Source organism: Pleurodeles waltl, chromosome 4_2, assembly GCF_031143425.1.
Source record: "Pleurodeles waltl isolate 20211129_DDA chromosome 4_2, aPleWal1.hap1.20221129, whole genome shotgun sequence".
Taxonomy (NCBI): Eukaryota; Metazoa; Chordata; class Amphibia; order Caudata; family Salamandridae; genus Pleurodeles; species Pleurodeles waltl.
In genome coordinates, this window is record NC_090443.1 from 995,472,902 (window position 1) to 995,494,315 (window position 21,414).

The window sequence follows — 21,414 nt, forward strand, 5'->3', positions numbered from 1 at the left end:
TGAGGAGAGCAGGGTATGTATCCTGAGATGAGGCAATTAAGCCTCATGTGCATCCATTTTTGTGTACTCATGTGTGTACATTTGTGTGTGTGTCTGTGACATTGTGTCTCTCCTTAATAAACAATGTTGCTCACTAAGGGGGTCATTCTGACTCCCGCCGGCCGCAGTAACCGCAGGGCCGGCGGGAGCCGCCGAATGACCGCACCGCGGTCAAATGACCGCAGCGGCCATTCTGGCTTTCCCGCTGGGCCGGCGGGCGACCGCCAGAAGGCCGCCCGCCAGCCCAGCGGGAAAGCGCCTTCAACGAGGAAGCCGGCTCCGAATGGAGCCGGTGGAGTTGAAGGCGTGCGACGGGTGCAGTGGCACCCGTCGCGATTTTCAGTGTCTGCTTGGCAGACACTGAAAATCTTTGTGGGGCCCTGTTAGGGGGCCCCTGCAGTGCCCATGCCAGTGGCATGGGCACTGCAGGGGCCCCCAGGGGCCCCATGACACCCGTTACCGCCAGCCTCTTCCTGGCGGTGAAAACCGCCAGGAACAGGCTGGCGGTAAGGGGGTTGGAATCCCCATGGCGGCGCTGCCTGCAGCGCCGCCATGGAGGATTCTGCAGGCCAGGGGAAAACCGTCGGGAAACCGCCGGTTTCCCTTTTCTGACCGCGGCTTTACCGCCGCGGTCAGAATTGGCCTGGATGCACCACCAGCCTGTTGGCGGTGCATCCGCGGTCCCCGGCCCTGGCGGTCCATGACCGCCAGGGTCGGAATGACCCCCTAAATCCTATGCCTGATGTCAAGAACCATCAGACGTATAAGCTGCCCCGTCATATGGTGTTCATCTCTGTCACAATTAAGTTTGTCCATGGCATAATACTGCCAGTGGCATAATATTGGTCCTCCTGGACTAATTTAAGCATTCTTGGTCTAACTGTGGCATACTCACAGCCATCATTGACTTATTAAGGGTATGAGTGGACTAATTTTAGCTGTCATGATATAATGGTGGCCACCCCTTACATACTAAAGGGCATGCTTTATATGTGTCTTTGCCATTACGGTGTCCAGCCTTGACACAGTGGTGGCCGTAGTATAATGGTGAGCATTTTTGGCATATACCAGGCATCCTTGTATTATGGTTAGCATCAAAGGCTGATGATCTTAATAGCTGGGTATTTTGAAGCATAATCATTCCATGTGAGTATTTGCACACGTGAGTACTCAATGAAAATGTTAGACTGATCTTTGAGAACTGTGTATTTTCTAGAAATTAAAGCTAATATTTTTCAAAAATGCTGTTTTCACAGAAAAGGTTTTGTTTCTGGACAATTGAGTATGTTTGTCCAATATGAAAAGTGATATTTGGTTGTAAAATATGTATATGATATTTTCAGAAACCCGTATGCTGATGAAAACAAAAGTTTGCAATACCAAAACACATTTAAAGTTGATAGTTGAGTGCTAATTCAAGCTGCGTTATGGAGACTTATTGCTGTGCTTATGTTCTTTGCGCCAGAGGCCATGTGATGCGTTAGCTGTTTGTTTGTTAGTCCGGTGGAGGAATTTAATACTGATAATGTAGCTTTGGGTGGTCCCGGTGTAATATTAACATATGTGGTCACTGTTTTACAGTGAAAACGTTGTTAGTAACTCGGGAGGTCTTTCCTTGAGCAGAGGCTCTCACTACAGAAAAGGTTGGAGGTCCCTGATCTACACCGAGCTGCCCTTTGGAAATGGTGAAGCCTGGGGTAGAAACAGAAGCCATGTAAACAAGGGTACAGATGTAGACCACCATAGAGGGCTCATAAGTCAGAATAAGGAAGGAAAGTGACGGACTGGCTCTTTGGGCGCTTAGCTACTGCCCCAACGGAAGGTTATATATTCTCTATTTGATAAGGGCTGAATTTAAGTTATTATATCAGATGTTAGTGTACATCAGCGCTTTTTGTTGGCTCGATCATGTCGATGCTTGCCCTGATTGTGGCTGGTAAGGAATGTTTTTCTAAAATGTAGTGCAGTTTGGAAGGTTATTGTTCAATTGCAGATGAATGTCCCCAGGGTGGTCTGTGAGAGGTAAGTGACCCTGGCATTTGCGTCCTGGGGTTGTGTGATATTGCCTGTAAGTTGCAGTGCAGGGTAATAGAGTATTGTACCCAAGATGTATTTAAAGTGAATCATTATTATGCCTAAGAAGGAATGCAGTGTGGTAAGGTAGTTTCACTAGGAAAAAGCACAATGTGATCAAAAAGGCCACCTAGGATTCAGTACCTGTGTTATGGGTAAGGTCCTGAAGTGTGATGCTGTGTGGTGGGTTGGTGCCCCTGGGATGCAGTGACATGTGGTGGGGTAATATCCATATGATTAAACTTAACATGGTGGCTTAGCATCCCATGAATGCTGTGCTCCTGTGCCAGCGTTTCAGGTGCTTATATGATATTTTAATGCCATATATGTAACAATTTGCATGACACGTCAACACAACTGTGTCCATGTAATAAAATATATTTCGTAATGTAACCCAATTTGTGTGAGGTGAGGCTCTAGAAAGTACCTTACAGTATCTGCAGTGTGTGTAAATGTCTTGTCATATGCTTCTGTTCCAAAATGAGCACCTTGTGTTTTGGTGTGCTGTAACTGCATCACATCATGGCAAGGCGTGTGGACTGTGATGAGCTGCTGCCCCATCCTCTGTGTGCCATTTAGAAGTGAGATACTTTCTCCCAGTACAGGCTTTTGTATGCAACACCCCATAGTAACATCAACGCTCTGGAATTTGTAGTTGTCTTTTATATGGGTCAGTTGGCTGCAAAGCCAGAACTGCTGAAAATGTGTTGCAGAGCAGCAGCCCCATAACACCGTCAATGTGGGTGAGTTCTGACTCATTTTATATTTATGTTCATTCAGGTTTTGGTCTGAAAATAGAAAAATAGTGACAAGATTGAAGACAAAAATAGAATACCTAACAGTTATCTGTAAAGAATTGGAGTGGTTTTTAAAATTAAACACCCGCTTTTAATGTGGGGGTCGGGTGGCTATTGAATTTACAGCAGATTGTGCAGCTGCTATCAGGTGGAGTAAGCTTGATATGTTTTGGACACTTTTATAAACAAACTTTTATACATAGGTTCAGCTTCCACACCTAACACAATCTAGCAATCCAAGGCAGCTCTTGTCTTGTGCAAACCCCTCTCATTAGAAATTGTAAACAACATTTTAAGCTGTTCTGTTGTGTTATTTGTAGTGTGTTCACCGCTGTGTTGGTGCTTAGGGAGCGGTTCATCCTTCCTACGCTGCACATCCCACTTTAGCTCCTTCAGAATACAATAGTCCTTTTTCTCTTTTTTACTATCACAGCCATTTTGAGTGAGGACACGTGCTTTCTTTTGCCAACACACTAGTTTCTATGTCTGGCCAATGGAAGAGATTTAAAGCAGGTTGATGTGCGAGCGCATGCAGCGGGTACGCCACAGTCACACTGAAGGAGTGCCAAAAGTTAGCTTCTTTGTGTTTTTCCACACAAATATGCTGCCATCTCCTTGCCATCCTGCTGGAGTGAACCAAGATGTCTCCATCAAGGATCCAGGCCCTGCCAATTTTCAATATACGAGTACCAATGTTAGATCCACATGGGCTAAGGATCTTAGTTCAGACACTACTAACGTGTCTCTCTTTTAAGAGGATGTTAGAGAGTTGCTTATATCCCCACCACTCCCTACAACTATTAATAACCAACCTTCTAATTACCTTAATGTGAATAAAATGTTGACTTTGAATGCCATGCTGTGTAATGTGCATTCTGTCTCAGCACATTGTACTATTGTACCAACATTTATGCACTGTTTGAACAATTGAATTCACTTTTACCTTTCTTAACAGAAACATTGCTATCCCTGCACTGCCGTCCCTTAATATATGAGATAAAGTACCCCGCAGAAGATTATAAGGATGTTGCAAGTCACTGAGGAGGTCCATGACCATATAAAGGAAGTAGGCCAAACTCTAAGGTGGCTTGTCCATGTGCTTCATTCCTTATAATACATAGTCACAGCATTACTTTTCTCACAAACTGCTTGAATTATTGGTGCATACCTCTTTCGTATGAAAGAAAGATCATGTTTGCACACAATGAAGAATACAACTAGAATCTCTTGTGCAAAAGTAAGCATCTGAAAAAAGCTGCTCTTGCAAAAAGATATTAGAAGCCATTTAATACAAGTCAGTTTTTTTAAAGTGCAGTAGAAACATGCAAAGAGGTAGAATCTTACTATTAATTCTAAAGCTACCCAACTGTCTTTCCTTTTAATTTACAGACCCTCACAACACTCTTTATCCTCAATTGACCTGTTTCTGGAGGATCTTGGTACTTTAAGCCTCTGGAGAAAGGACTTTGGAGGCCTTGGGTTCTGTAGGTTCTGTATCTCAGTTCTTTATTGGTTTTTCCAAAAGGGTTATGAGCATCAAAAGAGTTATTATCATTGTTTAAATACCATCACATACACATAAAGTACTGATGATACATATAAATATAAGCAAAATAATAAAGAAAAAAGGACAAAAAACAATCAAGTACCACGTTCACATATATATGAGATCGATCATCTCGTCAAGGCTTATGAGTATACATAGAAACAATAATACTTAGGTGAACATTACACCCTAAATAGATATAAACCTGTCAGCTTATGGGAAAGAAAAAAATCAGGGTTGTCATAAACCTAAAATATAATAAAATTGAAGCAGATTGTTGTTTACTTTATGGATCATTTTCTCAAATTTTGCCACATTGAACATGTCCTCAAGCCATGATTGAATCGTCAGAATAACATTTGTCTTACAAAAACTTAACATGTTGACTTGACCTATGGTTCGAAGTTCCTGGAAACAATTGTGTCCACGCTCCTTTTCTATTTGGATCCCAAGGATTTACGGTTTGGTGCCCTGCAGGGTTCTGTTCTCTATCGGCTTCTAACGGCATCCTTTGGTACTGCTACATCAAACTATAACAAAGATCTTTCTGTGTGCCACTGACACTCAACTTATCTTTGGGGTGTCTCCCATTCATGAGACTAACTGAATTCCTCCTTACATTTGGCTGACAGTCTGCAGTCACTCACTGGTGGATGTCTAAAAACACCTAAGACTGAACCCCAATAGGACAGAGGTTTTGATCACTTCCCCCAAAATCTAGGTGGCAGATCTCCTCTGGCCTGTCTGTATGTGGCCCCTTCCTTCACTTGCAAGATTCATTTACAACCTGGGTCTTCATACTGACTCTCATCTTGGTCGTGAGACCCAAGTTGCTACATCTGTAAATCCTGCTTTTTCTATCTAAAACATTTATGCCATTTTTTTGTTTGTAGAGTACAACATCAGAATACCAGCAGTGAATGTTGTTATTTAATAGAGGATTAATTATGGCAGTTCCATTTTTCTTGCAGGCCCTGGTCAAAACGTAGGCCCTTTACAGCGTGGTCCGGCTGTCTGCCTTCTGAGTGCCTGAAGAAGTCAAATGCAGTAATAGGAGCAAAAATAAACTTGCATTGACTGCCAGTTCAGGGCATCTTTAAGGCCATGACTATACCACATAAAGCACATTTTCTCAATCACCTGCTTTCATGGCTCAGAAATTTAGCTGGCACAACCCCCCAAGGAATTTGATATCTGACCACCAATTTCTTCTTCAGATTCCAAAATCTGTGCTTAGAGCTATGGTGGCAGAGCTTTTCCGTGGCTGCAGAAAAAGCTTGGAATGTACTCCCTGTTGCCCTCGCAAACAACCCTCGGTCACTGATTTCAGAAAAGCTTTAAAACCTTTCTTTTCACTCAGTAATCCACCCACCAAGAAATTCTTTAATAAGAGCCAAGAAACCTAAGTAGGTGAACGTTAGGTTTTATAAATACACCTGCTCATGACTTGATGGCCCCAACAGCCGGCACTGTAAATAGGTTATGTCTGCTTTGATCTTTATAGTATACAAGTATATTTCTTTTTGGGTGACTTTCAAAATGGATATCTTGATTTCCTTCACCGCCTTTATAAAGTAATACAAACTTCTAATCATTTTTGTCGCTGATTTGAAGATTTTATCATTAAAATGTGGTTATATTATTTGACAAATTTGGTTTTAAAAATAATCCACATTTAGGTAAAGGTTTTTCTGTGTAGGCTCATCTGCTTTGCTGGGTATACTTGGTTGCAGGCACATTCCATCTTACAGTCTGAGAAAAAAGTTATTGGATTCTTCAACATCAAGTAATCCTTGCCAGAACACTACTGCGGCTATGTTTGTTAAAGTTTTTCTGATGTGCAATTTTGGATGACCAAATAATTGTGCTAATTAGTAATTTTAACTAAGCATATGGCTGTAATAGATTAATTAGTGATTTTGCATTTAAAACGATGTGATTATCTCATACAGAATTGTGATTTATAATGTAGTACAGTTGTGCCTCATTTTTTTCTGCGAGACCCCATTATTTTAAAATGGGTGCACGTTATGGTGTTTTGCTCACCTGCTCCTTGCCCCTCCCAGTCAGTTATCTGCTGCAAGTCTTCTCTACCTATAGTTTCCGTGGAACGTGGACAGCAAGGGCACAAAGGTACTGTAGTGTTAGAAAGCATGTATTGTGAATGGAACTTTCCATTGGGTACCTCATTATCATTCTAAATCAGTGGTTCCCAACCTTTTGACTTCTGTGGACCCCTGTTTTATCAATACTGGAGCCCGGGGACCCCAACTGAATCATTATTGGAATCTGGGGACCCCCACTGAGTCATTACTGATAGCTGGGACCTAATATTATTAAATTTTTTAAGCAGTCGCGGACCCCCTGAGGAGGCTTCGCGGACCCCCAGGGGTCCCCGGCCCACAGGTTGGGAACCACTGTTCTAAATGATTTCTGCTGTTGGCTCCTATGTAGGCAAGTAGAAGAGCCCAATTCTATGTGCAACTGTTTGGAAAATGTTTCATATGAAGTTGTACAAAGCGCAGTTGCTGAGGAAGCAAGTGGATGATTTTTCTACCTTGAGAAATGGGTTAGTGTTAAGAGCCTTTCGAATTTACAAAAATGTTTTTGATTTACCTGTGCGGCCTAACCATAATCTAGCCAGGCTGAGTTTGTAGTTTTATCAATATGCATAAATTGTGTATGAAAACCCCTGGGTTTGAAAAATCGTGGGCGACTTTCCGTTTTTCTCCTTAAAGCGTGTCTGATTATTTTGACATTATCCTCACTATGGATGCTGTCCGCACTCTTTAAGAGTGTGACACTTGGAATTTAGAGATATTTTTTGTTAACTAATTAGAGTTACTGTTATAATTTGCGCTTCTGTATCTGGGCCGTCATGGCAGAATATGCAAATTTCTCTGCACTACTCATTTTGACAATTCTGTATTAAACGTCTTAAACTTAATTTTGATCCAGAACTCAGTTTTTTAGTGGACCCAGTTGCTAATTATGATTTTACTCTGCTACATTTGTGTCATTGATGGGGAGGGGTAGTCTTTTGTCGCTAGATTAATGAGCCAATTCGTGGAGCTGAACAGTCTAATATAAATTACGGTTAATTTGATACTGGGGTTCGGGAGATTATTGGGGTTCGGATCCCATGCGCTCTGCATTCCTGGAGGGGCAGGACATGTAAACATTAGACAGCACACTAATGGTGACAGTAGCAGGCCAAGGAGAGCTAATGTGTTATGGGAGAACAGCACGGTGCATAGAAGGTTCTTTGTGGTCCTGGCCAGCCTTGAGACTCTGAGGTGCATGTCTGCTTTCGCCTGCATTGCAGGCTTCAGTTAATGAGCAGAGAATGTACAGAACATTATTCTTGCCAGCCAGTGTAATATGTCAGGTGCTGGCAGACCACGGCATTGAATGGGACCAGGGCTATGTTATAGACTTGCATTTACTACATGGCCAGGGGTCGATTTGCACCACTCAGAAGCCATGGTTGGCAATGAGGGTTCCACCCATCTGCAGCTCTTCTCGAAGAGCAAGTCCATGAGTGAGAGAATTTTTCCAGATGAGCTGGTGTCCCTTTCAATGGGTGGGTGGATTCAGTGTTGTGTAGGTGAATATTTCAAACACCATATTGTGACTTCTCCCCCCCCAAGATGGGAAATTATTTACAAAATATTTTGATTGCATTTGTCTGTAGGTGTGAAACATTACTTTAGTGATTTTTTCTACGCAATGCTAAGGCCCTGATAGTTTTAATAGCTAATATTGCCCCAGTAGTGAGGATTTGCCTGGGATGTTGGGTGAATAAATCATAATCTTCGGAAACGATGCATTCCAACCTAGCACCTTGGTCTGTGGAAACTGGAAACTACGACACGTAATAAAATGTGTAATTATAAGGAGCCGCTGAGCATGTTATCTTGTGCCTAATACTTTCCATTGCATGAATTACAAGGTTTATCTTTTTTGAAGTTATAGAAACTTGCCTTGTGTTATATATTTTTATAGACTTGTCCTGAAACACATTTTATATTGATTTATTTATTGAAACACCATGTAAACAGAAATGATTAGTTGAGAGACAGAAGTTCAAATTGGAGTAAAGTCTTAAAGCTTTACTGCTGATTCTATCCAACTATTGTAATGAGGCTGGAGCGTAGTTTACTTCGTGGTTGAACAAAGTGGCCTTAGACCTGGTGCCAGAGAAGAAGGTAACAACCCTCAAAAACGATCCAACAGCACCATGGCATTCTGCGGATCTCAGAGAAATAAACCGAAGATGCCGGAGACAAGAAAGAACCTGGCGGAGTAGCTATAGTGAGACCGAAAAGATAAAGTATAAAGGTCTGATCTAGGAGTATAAAAAAATGTATTATAGAAGCCAAAACTTGATACGACACTAAGATACTAAATTCTGCTGCAAATTCATCAACAGAGCGGTTTAAAGCCATCAGATGTTGGTGTGTCCTAATCCTAAGCGGGTCCTTTTAGTCAGGTCTTCTGTGATAAACTGGCCTACTTCTTTAAAGAGAAGATGGAAACAGTTTATCAAGATTTTGATGTGACTTCATCTCCTTCCAGTCTTGAGTCCGCTATTCAGACTTTAGATTCTGCTGGGAGAGATAGGTTTTCTTTTTTGTCAGCTGATCAAGTGGTAGAGCTAATTAGAGATACTAAACCTGATGCCCCTTCTGATTCATGTCTGCCTGAGATATTTCATGACAAGAGTGTTACGATAAACCCCAGTATTTATGACTTTGCTAAATACCATCATCAATGAGGGATATTTCCCTACGGATTGGAAAAAAGTCTTGGTTCTTCTGCTTGGTTCTATCTCTAATTAGCTCTACCACTTGGTCTCCTGACCCTATGTCCGAAAGTAGCTCCCGCCTTTTTCGCTGCTTCTGTTTCCTGCCAAAGTGATTGAACAACACCTTAATAAAACTTTATCAGAATATTTCGAAAATAATAATTTTCTGAATGAGACAGTTTGGTTTCCGGTTAGGCCATAGCACCTAGACTTCTTTAATAGCAGCTTCGGAGGATATTAGGCTGATTATGGACAAGGGTGGGAAGGCTGCAGTGGTATTCTTAGATCTGCCCACAGCCTTCGATACAGTCAGCCACAAAGTTCTTCTGGATAGGTTAGTGGAAATTAGAGTTTCTGGGGTTGCTCTCACCCTTTTCTCCTTTTTCATAAGTGGTTGGGAACAGACGTTGACACTTGGGGAGCTCACTTCTAAACCTTTTACCCTGCTTTTGGGGTCCCACAGGGATTATCCCTTAGTCCTACACTATTTAATGTATATGTGGCCCCATTAGCTAAAGTTATCCACACCTGCATGAAAGCCATTTTAGTTTGGATGAGTATAAATTGGCTAAATCTCAACCCTCACAAAACAGAGGTTCTCTTGTTTGGTAGAGATGACACATTCTGGAATCGAGCCTAGTGGCCCCAGTCTTTGGGTTCTCTCCCAGTACCTGTCCCCAAAGTAAGAAATCAGAGGATTATCTTTGATACGGAGCTATCTTTTATGAAACAAGCATCAGATGCAGCAAATCGCAGTGTGTCACTTACGAAAGAAAATCCCCAAATTTAAGTCGGTATCAGGCACATTGCTGAACTCCATTGGCTTCTGGTAAGAAAAAGAATTGTCTTGAAGGCTTTGTGTTTGGCACACAAAGCCTTGCATGAAATTGGCCCAGAGTATTTCAAAAACAAATTTGACTGGTACACTCTGAAAAGAGCTTTACGTTCTCAAATTTGGAATAAAATGCCTATGCGTCTTAAAAGCAAGATTAATTTCCTTTGCTTTCGCAAACATTTAAGAACCTGGCAGTTTTCACTTTCCCTATAAACCACTGCGATAGTTATGGTCTTGAGGCCTCCAATTTAGGGATGGGCTTGCGCCAAAGCGCCCTTAAGCAATCACGCTATAAAATTTTAATCAAATCCAATCAAATCTATGTATCTATATACATTTGCAAATTGGCTCTGACCATGTTTTATGAAGAATCCCTTAGTGTTGGTTGCCTAACTGCTCACAGTTCTTCAGCAACAGCCAGTGGTACAGCATCCAGGTACTAACTGAGGATGTGCAAGTATTGCCTAAACTTAGTTGTTTATACGTGTTTTTGAATTTGGAATATTATTGAGACAGTACTAATGCATACATTTATACATGAACACTAAAAGAACTAAACAAAGAAGGAATAAAGAGACCACTGGTTTACTTCTCTATAGTGTGTATATTCTATGTAAAGGTTGAGTGGTCTCGGAGTGTCAAGTCTTCTTACATGACTTGAAAATGTGGGTGCCTTATGGCCTTACACGCGGCTAAGTCTCTCATTACATGTGGCCTGTTACATTGTGGCCCCTGTGCAAATACCTGGTTATGCAGGGGTCACACTTATAAGGTATCTGGAGTTATTAGTCCCCCCAGAGTTGAATTTTAGGAGATCAGGTGAAAATCCTCACTAAACTCGTAGGATTTTGGGATAGTATACTTTTTAAACATCCTGTTTAAATATCCTATTTATCCACTTTGACCCAGATTTACTAACATGTGAGCACTGCATTGTTGTGTGACAATCTTTAGCCCTGCCTGAAATGTTAAATGTTCCTCAGAACCATATTTACAAACCATGACCTTGCTTTCATTTGGTACTAGGATTTGTAGCATACACATGATTTGCTGTGTACCACAATAATATTGAGGACACCCAGTAGAATCTCTTAGCCCCTAAAGGAAATATGCCCTTTTCAGAGAAAAGGAGAAAGGTCAGTGTTCTCGTGAATTATGCTCTGTTGTGAGGAGCTATACAAACCTCTCAGAGAATCTTCTATCTGCAGTCCCTTGTTCTGGTTCAGGGAGGACCTGGCCTTGGCAGTTCGCGTTGTACTGTCCCCATGAGGAGCAGGATAAAGACTGATTTGCATATGGCTGGGGCCTGCTGATGGTTTTTGTTTAGCATTTTGTAGTTTGTTTCATGACGTGCAGACTGCTCGTTCTGGAGGGCGTTCGTGGTCCTCATGAAGAGTCCTGAGTTGCTGAAAATGATTCCAATGCACATACAGTTGGTGGCATATTAAAGGATTTCATGTGGAAGTTATATTTTGTAAAAGCATCACTGATGTTTACATTGTATATGTTTAGAGACCAGTGAATACGATGTCTTTGTAGGAGGTTCCATTCTTTCTCTTTTCCCCCTTCTGGGTTATTTTCCGCTCCTCTACCCCACTAACCCTCCCACTGCCTCTGTAGTCTTTTTACTTTCTCTTTCCACTGTCGACACTGGGCACTGCCCGCCCTCTCTCTCCTCCCCACCCACCTCCATCTGCTGCTGCCTCCCGCTGCTGTCACTTTTGTTAGGTTTCGCCTCTGTGCTTGGGAAATCTATTGTGTTCAATATAAATCTTAAAAGGGGTTAAAATCCCACCCTTGCTTTTCACTGGTCCCTGTGCTTGCCACTTACTTTTCCTCCGTTTCGGTTGGCTGTAGCTTACTATTGCCTGCATTTACCAATGCTTGTTACTTGTTCCTCTGTTTGCTTTTATCAGCATCCCGTAGTCCAAGTACAGTTTTAATACGCTTTTGTGGAACTCTTTTTTGTAGGTTTTGCTTGCACAGCGCTTGCTTTGTTTGTCCTCTGCCCTTTTCCTAACCTCTCCATGGCTGCACCCTTTTCAGGGGTGCTTGTTGTTGCTTCATTACATTTTTAATTACGGTCGAAACGTGCAGCAGCGCTGTTTCCGAAAACGTTATTCTCTGCTACCACAGATTCTAACAGCTATAGACAGCGTCAGAGCGTGATCCTACATTCCCAGCTGATAGAGATAACCAACATACAGATGGTGTTCCGATTTCAATCAACCCGTAGCCAACTAGTTTCTATTCATCCAGATACACGCCGGCTAATTTAGCAGGTGGGCTAAGGGCACTGTTTATAGGAGATACTGGTAACCTGTTCAGAACATTGTGATGCTTAAATCTAATCTGCCCATGCATCTATTCCAGTCATCTACAGGGAAACACACAAAGAAATGCAAACACAGAAACACATGCACACAGAATCAAAAAAACAGAAACACCGAGAATCGCACACACACGCACACACAGAAACACAAACACATTTCTTTGTTTTTAATGTGTCCTTACTTACATGTTGTTTGTTTTTTAATGTAGCCACTAGAACGATTTATGAGATTATTTTGGCAGCTGCACGCTGTTAATAGTTACTTAATTTGGGTAGTTTTAAAACAAAACTAACGTTTAGGTAATGCTGTAGCAAAGAAAAGCACACACCCATTAAGTTATGTAAATGTTTACATTCACGCAGGGGCAATAAAGAGGTGTTTGCAGAGAATTCTGGGATCTGTTAGATGTATCGCATCCAGCAGAGAGGGCTACAGTACAATAAACATATATATGCAAGCAGTCCTCTCAAGTGCCACTGGCATTTAACAGTGAACATATTTCAAAAACTCCAGCAAAAGAATTAAACAATTAGGTTGCAAGAAAGTTTGCATAGTTTCCGATGGTTTAGCATGCATCTATGTAAAATGTCTCTTCTTCTTCAGCTCTATACATCCATCCTCATGACTATCCTCGTGCGCTTCACCATCCCTTCCTGCATTGGCCGTGTCTCCTTCAGTGGCATACACAGCTGGAAAAAAACACTACTAGGAAATAATATCATTAATAAATGTCAGCATAGTAAATGTTCTCACTTAGTTGCAGAAATGCTTTACTCTTTCCTGCTTCATTTTTTTTTTTTTAATATAGCCACAGGAACGATTTATGAGATAATTTCGCCAGCAGGTGTGTCAGTTGCTATCAGTGTATTGACCGGCCACATCAAAAACAGTCCCTGGCACTGTTGCTTGTAAGGAAAGCGGCCCTGCCATCTCAAAAGCATTATACCTGTGCTCAAATTTAAGCAGATGGCTTTTTCTAGCTTCTGGGAAAGTAATGGACTCTTCAACAATGCTTGAAATCATGTTCATATTTTCTTTCTGTTAAGAGGACTTCTAGCAGAGCAGCTTTCCAAATAAGCTGGGCTTAATTGAGACTTAAACTGATAGTGTGCATATAAGTCTCACATGAAGTTCGCTCCATAAAAATGCAAAAAACAACAAACCTTGCCGAAGAAAAAAGGTTTCGCCATTGTGAAATCTGTTGGTTTTGTCAATGTTTTTTAGACATGCAACATAACAGCCTGTCTTAAAGTTAAATAAAAAAAGCAGTATGACGCGGTCAACGCTGTCCGCATCATAGCTCTTTTTTTTTTTCAAATCACGTACATCAGCTAGTGCTGCTGTACATGTCTATGCATTCATCTAGTCATATTGCTTATTTTTTAACTTTAAGACATGCTGCACAGTAGCTTGCGTTGCTGTATAACATGTCTAAAAAGCACTGACAAAAACAACAGATTTCGCAGAGGTGAAAGTAAAGTATGTTGTAAAGTAGTAAAGTCATGTTGCATAGGCTGAAGGCCGTATGCATTTACTTTGTAATGCTACCAGACTCACAGATAAAGCCCTTTTTGTAAGCATATAGCTCCTTCTCTTGAACGTCTGAGACAGTAATTTACTATTGGTGTCACTTTAACATATGTTAATTAACAATACTTCACACTGTTTAAAAGCCATTCACTGTCCAACCCTTATTCACTTTTAGGAAACATGATAACATCTCCTCACAGGAAAGAACCCGCCACACTGTAACACGTCTTATCAGTATCACGAGGCCCAGTTACTCATTCTCATCTGCTTTAAAAAAACAGACTTTCAGTAACTTAGATTGCACAACTACTCACCAAGCTACCACTTACAACAACAACAAAAAACCTTATTATTAATAACATAGACTAAACCTAATGCATTTACCAATGCTTGTTTTTTCCTTGGGGCTGTAGAATTGTACCACTATTAGAAAAGACATTGGTGCCAGTCATCTTGAAACTTTGTTTTCTATACTTCCAAGATGGCGGTCACCTTGCCTGGAAACGCAACATGGTGCCCATTTATACCATTTTACAAGCATTGGCAAAGTCATTAGTAGCAGCGGCGGCCATCTTTGAACATTTGCTTTCCTCGCTTTCCCAGTTGTGTCCAGAATTATGTCCAAAAATATGAACAAGCGCACCAGCACAACATTCTAGGTCTGCACTCACAACACTCTCCCTCTCTTATCTTCCCTCTGTTGTGTTTACTCTTTTCTTTACTGCATGAGCATCTCTGGTTACCAGCATATTAGCCCTTTGCCAGCAGCACCGTGCAGTAATTCATGGTGTTACTAGATGTTCCTGCGGAGTCTTCAGCACAAGGTGCAGCACCGCAGGCAGTTACTAGAGTACCACGTAGATTCGCTGTATGTGAAAAGGTGTAGCTGCACAGGCTGTTAGTAGACTTCACTACAGCCATTTTGCAGTGCTGGTTGTGAAAAGGTGCAGTATTACATGCGTTTACTGGAGCTCCCTGTAGAGCAGCATCATTGCTGGGTGTGAAAGGCTGAAACGCCGCAGGCTGTTATTAGAGGTCACTGTAGAGTTGATGGACGTGAAAAGGTGCAGTACCAAACGGTATTACTACAGGTTCCTCCTCTAAGATCGGTAGCTCAAAGGTGCAGTACCACAGTCTGTCACTAGGGGTCCCATTATCAGTATAACAAACATGAAGAAACCATGTAATACCACAGGGACCTCTATTGAGAGCAGATGGTACTGCACCCACGTGGTGCTGGCTCAATACAGATTGTCGTAATAGAGTTTGCCACTGTATTATTTTGCTCTCAGCTCAATAGGGACCTCTAGCGACGGCCCGCAGAGCTGCACCCTGTTGCTGCTTACATCTACTAATTAGACGAGCTCGTGGTCATGGGGTAAATGGCGGGAGCAGACAAACAGGGGAGGGAGCGGCCAGGGCGCATGGTGAGCGAAATAGCATTTTCCTACTTCAAGAAAATATGAAATGATGCTAGCAATTTTATGGGAGTGCTGCGTCACCTAACGTATGCTACTTGTCATCACAAGCCAGTTTGGATTTGAATAGAAAAGTTTATTAGATGTCCTCTCACCTGACTCTCTCAAGACAGTGTTCCCTGTCAGAAGAGATGGAAAAGCTAGTTGTTTTCTTTTAAAAGTAATAGTGTGTTTTCCTATTTCTTATATAAAGTTTTACTGCAAACCAATCACTTAGTCACTAAGAAAGATAATTTGTGCATTTGGGTTGATATTAACGTTTTATCGTTGACTCTATCATATATTACCTACCAGGAGGTAGTTATAGATAAGATGTAGTTTCCAGGGAATCTTCACAAAATTTTCCCAAAAAATGATGCTCACTTCAGCTACTGTCTGGAAAGTTTTGGGGTGATCCATCAATCGGGAGCTGAGAAAAACGGGGGTGGGGTCCGAAACACATTTTCCCTATGTTAATTTCCATAGGGATTTTAAACACAACTACAGCCTGAACCGCTGGACGGATTTACACCAAATTTGGAAGAAAGCACCCTGTTTGTGATTTGGTGTAAATCCGTTAATTAGTTTTCCAGTTATTAAATGAAAGTCAATTGTATATTCGGGGGATAAGCAAAGCCCTGATTGGCTGGCCACAACCTGACAGAAAAGTTGCGGCTGCAATTTTGTTTCTCGCATTGTTTGTGGGGTGGAAAAAAAACAGTGTAAAACATATAATGGGGTCAGGATACAGGTATATGGACATATGAAGGGGTCCGTCCCTCATGAGCAAAAAATTGCCCTTTTTCTCCAGGCCGATTCATGGACCCTCCTCTAATCCTGGGGAAAGACAAGGCACTGATTAGCTGGCTGCAACCTGACAGAAATATTAACGTGTGCCTTAAAAAAACACAAATAGAAATTCACTGAAACAAACAAAGGTTACAGGAGCGTTATAATTAGGTTGACGTTTTATCCATACAAAACCATAGAAGTTCATTAGTTATAGTTATGCTTATCTAAAACAACTATAACTTGTGTCTGAAAATAACTTTAGGCAACAAGTTATAGTTTCTTAACATAAGTATAACTAGAACAGCTGAAATTCTATGGTTTTTTATAAGTAAAACGTCAACCTAACCATAACATCCCTGTAACCTTTGGTTTTTCCAGTGAATGTATATATGTACATATATATATATAGTTAATCAAAGAACTGTTGGCGATGCACTCTGTTAAGGTTTAGTTCTTCAATTTTCAAGTTTTATTCAGTGCAAAGAAAACGAAACAACGCGTTTCGACTAAAAAGTCTTCTTCCTGGTATATATATATATATATTAGGTAGCGGGGTGCACATTTACACAAATGGGGAGCTTCGAACATTGAAAACCGGCGCACCAGTGTTACTTCACTTACTCGCAGCAGATCAAAGGCGACAACCAGCCTGACCTGTAACTGGAAATGCTTTCCCAAACTTGCAGTCTTGTTTTAATAGCCCCTTTCTCCTGTTCCATCCTGCCACATCCCTTGCTGCAGTGTTAGCACAAGCACCATACACATCCTTTTTTTCCACTAATGATGTACGGTTGTCACTCTTCTGTCTGTTGAACGCTGTGGAGTGCAGCAGCGCCAGAGCCCCCACATCTGCTTTACCACAACCCCTTTCACATCTGATTTAAACGTTCATGCACACTTCGGGCCATATTTATACTTTTCGACGCACAACTGCGCCAACGCAGTTGTGCGTCAAAAAATCTAACGCCGGCTAACACCATTCTGAAGCGCCATGCGGGCGCCGTATTTATTCAATGACGTTAGCCGGCGTTAGCCGGCGGCGCTGCCTGGTGTGCGTAAAAAAAAATGACGTACACCAGGCAGCGCCGGCGTAGGGGAATATGGAGCTTGGGCGCCAAAAAATGGGGCAAGTCAGGCTGAGGCAAAATTATCGCCTCAACCCGATTTGCGCCATTTGTTTCGACTCCCAACCCCCATTGAAATGACTCCTGTCTTAGCAAAGACAGGAGTCATGCCCCCTTGCCCAATGGCCATGCCCAGGGGACTTCTTTCCCCGGGCATGGTCATTGGGCATAGTGGCATGTAGGGGGGCACAAATCAGGCCCCCCTATGCCACAAAAAAAAATAAAAATTAATACTTACCTGAACTTACCTTATGTTCCCTGGGATGGGTCCCTCCATCCTTAGGTGTCCTCCTGGGGTGGGCAAGGGTGACAGGGGGGGTCCCTGGGGGCATGGGAGGGCACCTCTGGGCTCCTTCCGAGCCCACAGGTCCCTTAACGCCTGCCCTGACCAGGAGCTAAAAAACGACGCAAAAGCGGCTGGACGTCATTTTTTTTGACCCGCCCACTCCCGGGCGACATTTTTGCCCGGGAGTGTAAATACGGCGCACATGCCTCGGAGTCACTTTTTTAGACGGGAACGCCTACCTTGCATATCATTAACGCAAAGTAGGTGTCCACGCTAAAAAATGACGCAAACTCCATGGACTTTGGCGCTAGATGTGTCTAACGCCAAAGTATAAATATGGAGTTAGTTTTGCGTCGGAATTGCGTAAAAAAAAACGACGCAATTCCGGAGCAAACAGAGTATAAATATGCCCCTTCGTATTTATTCTCAAACAAATACAGAGTTTTTTAAATGTTTTATGTTTGACAGAACATATTGAGTGTTTTTGACCTCTTTAAGGTTATAGACTACATTGAGAAAAGGCTTGCGCTAATTTTCTTAGGTAAAATACTTCATTATGAACACAGCCAAACAAAAAGTCACTGAAGATGTAACAACTCTGATGTAATGACACCCACACAGCTGGTTCCTCACTTGTACCATGTGGCAGTGATAGCCTACTGTGAATTTTTGGAAGATATCTACGATGTCTATTATGACAGTAAAATTAGATGTATATTGGTGTTGTGGTGATGTTGTTCAACAATTTGAAGAACTGTTATCTGGTGTCATCGAGCAAATAATCTTTAAATTAATAGCAGTTCTACACGTTGCATGAAATTAAGACAGTAGCCATATCTACCAAGATTTCTTTCTCCCTGTGCTGGTGCACATTATGCTGCCATGTGCGAGTGCACACATCATTTTTCGTTGCTGTACTGCAAAAGTGATGTAAACTGGTGCAAAGGTTTGCTAAGTGGTTTATTTTTGCTACCAGAAATTAGCCCTAAAGTAATTCAAAGTAACGATTAGCTCTACTTTGTGTCAAAGGGGCATGTTATGGGTGCTACATGGGCATTCTCATGCAACTACCCACGTTCTTTGACGGGAATGGGGACTTTGATCCATGTTTATTATGTCGACGGACATGTTGCATCCTGCACTGCAGTGCTTAATTAAACAACGCTGCAGTTGTGTGCGGCAAAATGGCTGTGGGCACATGGGGGGGGGGGGGGGGGTGGGGGGCAGGCACCCGCAACGAGGGCACAAGTGCAATCATGTGAGGCGAACACCTGCATCCACAGTGTGTCAATGTTTGCCCCACAGTAAAATATCTGTAAATCTTTTTGATGTTACGCCCTACCTACTAACATTTGAGTCAGGGCTTTGTGCCAAACAGTTACACCACCTTGAGGCAGGCACAGAACTGGAGTACACTACCAGTACAAAACCTTTGCTAGGCTCATGCAGACGCCTCTGCCAAAGGTGCAAACGTGTGTGTGATGCTTGGCAGCAAGAAAGTGCCCCAGTGCAGGGGATTGCAGCAACAGCTGCATAGGTTAGTAAATATGGTACTGTTCTATCCTATACCTTTCAAGGCACACAGTGCAACAACTTATGTGCTGTGTGCAGTGACAACATTGTAAATTCCCCCACTCTGCCCCCTGTTCTGCTTGTTTTTTTCAGTTTTTAAAGAAAATCTGGGCACATGACCATCGAAGTCTGAAGGGGTTTATTTAGAAAAGAAATCTGATTATCTGTGAATCATTGAGTAGGTCAACTGGAGGTTTCCCTAGTAACACTAAAATAAGAAAGCTCCCGAAACAAAAGCTATATATATATATATATATATCTATATCTTGTAATACATGATTGCAATGGGAATCACATGAGATCATAAAACAAAGGGAGTGCATGGCGTGCGGTGTCTGAGATCATGACAAAAGGAGAAGCGACCCTCAAATGTAACAAGAATGTAAACTTTTTGGGTAAGCAAACTAGTCAACACTTTCTTATAGACCGCCACTTCCTGGCACAGTTAGCCTGAGCAAGTGCAGATATACATTGTCTGTCACGTGATACTGAACCCTGGTACATTCAGTGCTGCTCGACTCCTCTGAGATCTTTAGTAAATAAATGCTGCACCCAGAGCTCTAAGAGCACATGCCATCATGAACAGTGGTACATCCAGTGTGAAGTGCTTTGAAATGTCTAGCAATGGCACGTGGTACTGAAACTTGGTGTAGCCATTGTTACATGGCTGCTCTCAGGTCTCTGATAACAGTACGCGGTACTGAACCCTGGTACATCCGGTGCTGGCATGCTGCTCTGAGACCGCTAGTGTTGGTGGTAATCTACTATGTTTTGCAACTGCATTCCATACGTGACCCTGCGAGGCGCTATTAGGAAGAGACACCATTTATCCGCTCCGTCCCAAAATCGCAGACCCTGCTTTGCGAGTCGGTAATAAGTTAACAACTGCTTAAATAGTGTTGCTACATGTCAAAAGGCAATTTAGTGGTTGCAAACAGCCCAGTTCGCCGTTTGTGACAGCTAAATCCTTTCTTACATGTGGCCCAAAAAAATACTCTCTAGCCAGCTTGTCGTACAAAACCCTGATATACATTGCCAGTTTACTCCCCACAGGGACCTCTACTGACTACCTCTGGTACTGCATCCTGGTACACCCACTGCTGTTTGTTCCTTGTGTGCAGGGTCCTCTTCAGAACAATAAAGCAGGACAGCTGTAAAGGCCTTTTCCTGCTCTACTGTATACTGTTATATGTTGCCAGATATTCTGCAGTCTTTTTCTACCTGCTGGCATTTTTCACCTGCCAGGTTTTGCAACTTTTAGTTTTTTTTTTTTTTTTTAATTTTGATGAGGTATCCTGGAAGGTTCCGTCCCTCTTTAATAACTTTTAGCGTTTCATTGTGTGAGTCAATATTTTTTTTTACAGTGTGTTCAGTGTATTTATTTAGCCGCGTAACTACAATGCTGCAAATACACCTTTTCTGACTTTTTATCCTCCTATAGGCTGCACTCCTGCACCCTGTGACATAATTTCTTTCTCCCTCAGGCCCTCTAGAAACAGGATGTGATGTTATACCCTGTGTGCAGCACGGGTTCCTTGCTAAAATCCGGGCAAACTTGGGTGCACTTTAGGACTGTGCCTCAACACTGGACATACGTCAGGGTCTCAGTGGCATCATCTGCTTTGGGTAAACTTCAGAACAGTGCGGCTTCGCCAGTCTTCCGGGTTACGGCTTCATCATCTATTTGGGCGCACTTCAGCGCAATGGCATGACTTGGGCAACACTTCAGGGTCACATCGTTGTTGTCCACTTCTAACACACTTCAGGACAGTGTTGGCTTTGAGACAGTGCTCCAATCCAGGAGCACACAGATCACTCTCTCTCACGTCTTTCAGCCCCTTCACTCTGGAGTCAGCTGCTTTGCGTATCCTGGTCACACTCCTTCATGCAGCTCAGCTCCTGGCACTTCAGGACAGACTTAGTTCTTCATTCCAGGTCAGACTGCAGATAACTTCATCTCTGGGAAGATGGCTTTTGGAAAGACACCAGCTCTGACTGCACATCACTCTGCAGAGAGCACCTCCTTCCTTGATTTATTAGAACTAGGAACTGGAAGAAGTGAGTCAGCAGCTCCCACGTTTATCCTGACACAGCAGAAAGATGGTCTGCATCTATCTGCACCTTCAGAACTGACGTGGATCAGTTCTTATTTTCCATGCTGTTTTTCACGTCAGCCTTTGTGTAGAGTGATGCACCTCACAGCAGGGTCATCTCCAGTATAGA

General features: G+C 42.4%; 1 protein-coding gene across 3 annotated transcripts in view; it reads left to right on the forward strand.

The window, feature by feature from the left end:
- Positions 1-21,414, forward strand: part of AKR1A1 (aldo-keto reductase family 1 member A1) — a 206,332-nt gene that overhangs the window by 130,685 nt on the left and 54,233 nt on the right. The gene's annotated exons all lie outside the window — the stretch shown is intronic.